Here is a 6,000-nt window from a genome sequence, read left to right as displayed (position 1 = left end):
AATTGAAAGTGATGGTTGACTGAACATCCAGCATACATGTATTGTTAAAACATCCACCAGTTTACAGTTCCTCTCTGTACAGTCAGAGCTCATGATTAGATACTCGTTGACTGCTCTATTGTCTGACTTCACATTCTTGGAAAATTAGGTTTTCAAATGACTGTATTTCTCTGACATGCTCTTATGCATTATGCCCACCTTTTCATCCTTTTCTTTCTTCTCCTTTTTCTCCCTTTGATTCAAATTGTCAGCTTTTGCCAAATAACTCTGCACTCTTGCTCACACACATACACACACACACACACACACACACACTGATTGGAGTCACGCTCACAAAAGCAAAAGAACACCCTACAATCGACTGTCAAAATGGGTAGAAACTCGAAAAAAAGCCAATTAAGACCCACTCAACCTCTGGAGTTTCTCCCGTCAGTCTCCCACAAACACATTCATGTGCTCTTCCCTTCCTGTGACCCAATATTCCCACAGACATCCTTTCAACTTATTTATATAGTTGTCAAAATTGAGAAGTTGCAGCTGAAAAACTCCAGAGCTGCTCCCCTACTGCCGAAAAAGTCTTACTAAAAGTTTCTGCAGTACAGACACGTGTGCGTGCACAAACACTAAATACTTTCTCAGCAAAAGAGGCCATGTGATCTCTGCTCTCTGAGGCAGGAGAAGAAAGTTTGTCAGTTATTCATCTGCCTCTTCATCTGCCTTTTTCTTATCCTCTTTTTTTTGTCTTTTTCATCAACTCCTCCATTTTCTCTCTTTCTTCTCATTCACTGGCCCCATCACTTTCTCTCTATTCAGGTGTTTACATACAAATGTCTGTCTGTATCTTAATCACACCATCTCCTCTGACTAGCTGAGATCACTGTTTATTCCTTTGACTATCCTAGGATAAAAGAAATACGGCCTAAAAACCTAGCATTCGCCTCCAGAACTCAGTAAACATCTGCTCAATTCTAATTGGCTGCCAAGTCTGATTTTTTTTTAATCTTGTTCCAGTGGATTTACCTTCCATTAAGACTTTGGAAATTACAATTTGAAAGTTAACGTTGAACCCATTGGCAGGGCTCACATAGCTCTGCATTTAGAACTAAGGAAAATATATTCCTCTTCATACTATCAGAGCACCTTTTCTTGCATATCAAAATTTTATAATCAGAAATGCACATCTTTAAAATTGATGTTTTTTTTATTTTCCTAACTAAAAAGCAACATATGCTCTAGATGAATTCTAGTACATTGCTTTTGGATAATGAAGTGTCCTCATGTCAACCAAGATCTGTCAACATCGACTTCAGTGTCTTAGTTCACAGTCTGGTGACTCATAAGTTTTGTGTATTTTTATCAGGGAATTAAAACAGAACTGGGAACATGACCAAATTTTGAGTTTGTACCTATTTTCTAATTATGAGAGTCTTGAGGTCTGCTGCACTATTTGTAGTTGTTTGTTGATTTAATTCCCTTTTCCAGCGATATATACTGACAAAAAATTTCAATTGAATGGGTTTAGATGAGTGTGGAAAACCACTGGAAGGATAAAATTCATATCCAATCCTGGCAGCTATGCTGTTCATGACTTCACACCGACAACAAAGAAGTAAATAGAGAAGACACGTAACAAAAAATGGGACCATGCCCTGTAACATTCACAGACATTTAGTGCTTAAACAATAGCCTTTGAGATCAACCCTCAATCCTGAGATGACGTTGGCTAATGACAAACAGAGGGATGGCAACAATCACCTCACTATGGACAGGAGAGTTTGTTTCAGCTGTGGGCTACCTGCTGTTGCACTGACAGTCTGCACTACTCTGAACCTCGAAATATCCACTGAACCTCCAAAAAATAATCTCAAATGACCCCACCTTCCTCCCCTCCCTCCTCTGTTGTGCTTTGTATTTCAAGGTCCCTGAATATCGGTTGATCTCATCTTCTTCTTCACAGTTTTGTTTTGTTTTCCAGAACTCTCACACCTTTTTTTTTACTCTGTGCTTCTCAACCAGGTTTCATATTGTTACCTGCTATGCTATTTGTGTAATTTCACTCCCTTTTGTTTGCTCCCTTTTTAAAAAAAGAATGATGACAAAAAGATAATGGCAAGGATTGCAGGTGCTGTATTGTCATGTCATAAATGGCATTTATTGTTGTCGCTTCGACACGTTCCTGGGTGTGATTTTTGCTGAAATTAAGCTGTGGCCTGCATGAAAGCTGTCAGACAGAGAGCCCCACCGCTGTTTGAGGCGAGATGGTATTTTAATGTCATGTTTAATTTTAAACTTTTCACCATGACACACCACTCAGTGTTTCATTGTCATAAATTCTCATTATATAAATTAAACTGTGTGTTTTAGGTATTTGCATCTACTTTTCATGAATATTTTTCTGTCACAGGACATATATTAAAGCACGTCTGTGTGATTTTATGTTGGCACTGTGGCTACAGTATTCGCCAACATCAGTAGTCTCAGTGTAATATCTGAAGCCTTAAAATACACATAATCAAAACTGGCATTTGTGTATACCTGACGAAAAGCCAAAACTACCGACTTAAAACTGCGTTAATGGATAATTCTGGCCACTTGTCGGCAGCACAACAAGCTGTAAACACAACAATGGCATAGTTTCATCGTTGATAACAGTTGTTATGGAGAACTTTTTAGCAAGTAGTTGCCTATTGACACATCCAGCAGATGCCAGATACAGATCAACGTCATTTGAAGTCATGTCTCTGGCTACCTGGTGACTGTAAGTCCAATATTCACGCTCAAATGCTCCACTATGTTCTCCAGCTAATCACTAACTTTGTTAGTTTGTGGTTTTTTGCTGGGCAAGTAGCATACAGTGGGTTATCAGCGCTTTTGTCTGTTTCTGAATACAGCTGCCCATTGCTGAAAACAACATTGCTGGAAGCAGTAAGAGTGAACCAAACGCTAATGTTGCGGACCACAAAACCGATACAGTGAGCTGATGGATGCTAAAACACTCTGAAGCGCTCAGGGGAACCCGTGAGTCGGGTGACAATTCTCTGCGGGTTTGTCACCACGAGCGACAACTTTCACATTACACAAAGTCATTTGATCCATTGTTCATATAAGAATATTAATGAGTGCAGCTTTAAATACAGAGTGTGATAGACATTTGGGTATGTTCTTATCATGCCTGTAACAGAAGTGTGTTTGTGTCGCACTGCACTCATTTCGTGTGTATCTTCTAGTCCAGGACAAGCAATTCTTGCAATGCATTGATATTGATTACTATACAGAGACTTCTGAAATACAAGCTGCTGGAGAGAACCAAAGTTACTTCAAAGCCCCATGCTATCAATACATTTTATATTTCTTTCTATTGCAGACCTTTTATTGTGATTGAAGTGGATGTTCGGTAAAGCAGCAGGAAGAAACCTTTTAAGTGAGATCAGTATGAAAAGGGATTAGTATTGAAACTAGATACTTTTTAGTACATGGCTGTGGGAGAAATGTAGCATATAACAACTCAGTGGGAGCCCATCACCAACTAATGTCGATGTGAACCCATTAGCTTGGGAGTAGCTGAAAAAAGTAATTGAGTGAATGATAAAGGAGTGGACATGGCGGCCGCTTCCCTAATGGGGATGTAGACTTCATTCTTCATGGCAGAGGAAAAACAACAAGACCATTCAGACCAAAAGCAAAGTATGGAGTTAGGGCAATGTAAGTAACAGAATGTAAAAGACCTTTCTAAAGAGTTCATGTTGGCATTGAGTAATATTGTTTCTACCACTGTATGTGGCCTGAAGAAATAGTGTGCTGACTTACCATACAGTATAGTTATGAATTGGTAAATGGTAATAACTAAAACAGATGTCACCATTATCAGTAAAAAATTAAAAGGATAATGAGCTTTAAATTGCAGTTCACTTGAACTATAATTAATCAAACAGTTACACTTGAGTCATTGTAAAAAATAATGAATCCAGTTGTAGCCAGATTAGAGGAATTGTTGTTGGTATTTTGTAGAAATCAGGATCTAGCTTTCCTGTCTGGGTATTTCCCAAATTTAGCTGATGAACTTTAAAAACTGGCTCAAGTCTTCAGTGCCATAAAGGCAAATAGATGTCACAGCAGATTCAGATATTACTATTCATTCCTTTTCTTACTTTCTGTTTTCAGCAGTACTACATTTATGTTTTACATGCATGTGCTGCAGCCTTTTAGTACATGTGGGTGTTGTTAATGTTTGTGGCTACAGCAGCTGTGTAGGTTACACAGATATGTCTTCCTCTTTTGAGGTTATGCTCGTGGCAACTCTTGTTGTGTGTGCATCTTCCTTATGTGATGCACACCACTAAAATCAGCAAGCTTTCTTGGGTTGTTTAAAAAAAAAATGGCCACACTGCGAGGCAGCTGTTGAACCCAATTTGACAGTTTAGTTCAGAATAAACCTTGGATCATTTCAAATTATGTTGCAATCAATCTCTTTTCTTTAATCTATAATCTCAGTTTCACAGTGATTAATTGCCAACAACACCCTTACTCTTATGCCTTCTCCCCTTCTGGCTCCCAGCTTACTATCATCAGTGGCTGCTGTCTCCTCTATTCTTCTTCTTCTTCTCACTCTTTTCACTCCACACAAGGAACTCCCAGAAATACATTAGTACAGTAAAATTTGTTCAGAACACTACTGCCAGAGTTTTAGCATAAGCCAGGATTAGAGCACGCATCAATCTTACGTCAAAGTTAGTCTAAATGGTTTTCTTTTGTATGAACACTGCAAAGATGATGTTTATTTATTTTAGCATAAATGCCAACACACAATCAAACAACCAGCACAATGAACACTGCTGCTGGCATTTACTGTGATATTAACTTACATCCAAATCTGATACGCATTCATATAGTGATTCTTAAGGCTTTCAGTTGCACCTTTGGTGGGAGTAAGGAGTCATTTTAAACGTGGACAGGGGGTATTGTGATTCTGAGGTGGCCTAGAGGTAAAAATGTGCTACATGTAATCCAGCTATCTAATCCCTTGCGCCCACCAGGCCAAAGTGCCTGAAGCAAGGTACCAAACTTCCACCAGCTCTAGGGATAATGATTTACGGCTGACCCTCCACACAAACCTCCCTGCAGAAATTCATAAATCACAGTAAGATTTGCGTGTGCTTGCTGAGGATAATACTGAGACAGGTCCAAGATAAGAGAAGCAAGCGTGTTGTTGTGACTTTTTCTGAAGAAATTGAGGCCAGCATATGAAAAACTATTTTTTTTTTTTTTTGTCTTAAAAGTTTTTTTTTCTCCATAGTTTACATTTCTTTGGAGGGTTTGCTGAGCGTTAGCAGCTTTACTGGAGACTTGCTCAAAGACAGCTTGGCAGGTTGAAAGGTTACTCATCATCTCTCTTTCTTTACTTATAAAGCCCACTACCTTGCAGTCTGCTCCGAACAGAATCTAATTTGACATGTTCACACCTCAAAAATGGCCTGTTGAAAACTTTGCACAGCCTTGTTTATGAACCATCGATGCACCATCACCTATCGTTTGTCAACAATGTCATGTGATCGGTTTTCTCTTATGTGTATCCTGGGCTGCAATATTCCTGTTTTTCCACCATATCTCCTCTCACTGCAACTTGTTTCTTCTCCATCTGGTATAGCTGTCAAGTGTACTAGCATTACTTGTAGGACATTTTTTTAAAATCAGCTTGACCCATCTTAGTTTAGTTTGGAGTATGCTGTAAATATATGGCTACTGTCAATTACCCAGCAGGTGAGGTTGAAAATACCAGGACTGCAGTGAAAGTGAATAAAAAGAACAGAGGACTGTTTTCACTGTGTGCCAACATATATGAAAGAACCAAAACATATAGCACACTGTTGATCAACTGCACAACGTTTCAGTCACCAAAATTCATGAACTTCGGGGAATTTTGCATGATGAAGGTCTGAGGACCAACATGTACAGCATGTATGTACAAGTGATCAACACTGTGCAGAATAGAGTTTGAATATC

At 38.9% G+C, this 6,000-nt stretch overlaps 1 protein-coding gene across 3 annotated transcripts in view; it reads left to right on the top strand.

Annotated features, from left to right (window-relative positions):
- The window catches only part of plppr2b (phospholipid phosphatase related 2b), a 47,220-nt gene that overhangs the window by 34,664 nt on the left and 6,556 nt on the right, over window positions 1–6,000 (top strand). The gene's annotated exons all lie outside the window — the stretch shown is intronic.

The sequence above is a fragment of the Xiphias gladius genome, chromosome 15, assembly GCF_016859285.1.
Source record: "Xiphias gladius isolate SHS-SW01 ecotype Sanya breed wild chromosome 15, ASM1685928v1, whole genome shotgun sequence".
Taxonomy (NCBI): Eukaryota; Metazoa; Chordata; class Actinopteri; order Istiophoriformes; family Xiphiidae; genus Xiphias; species Xiphias gladius.
The sequence above is the reverse complement of the archived record's forward strand: the minus strand, read 5'-3'. Positions and strand labels throughout refer to the sequence as shown.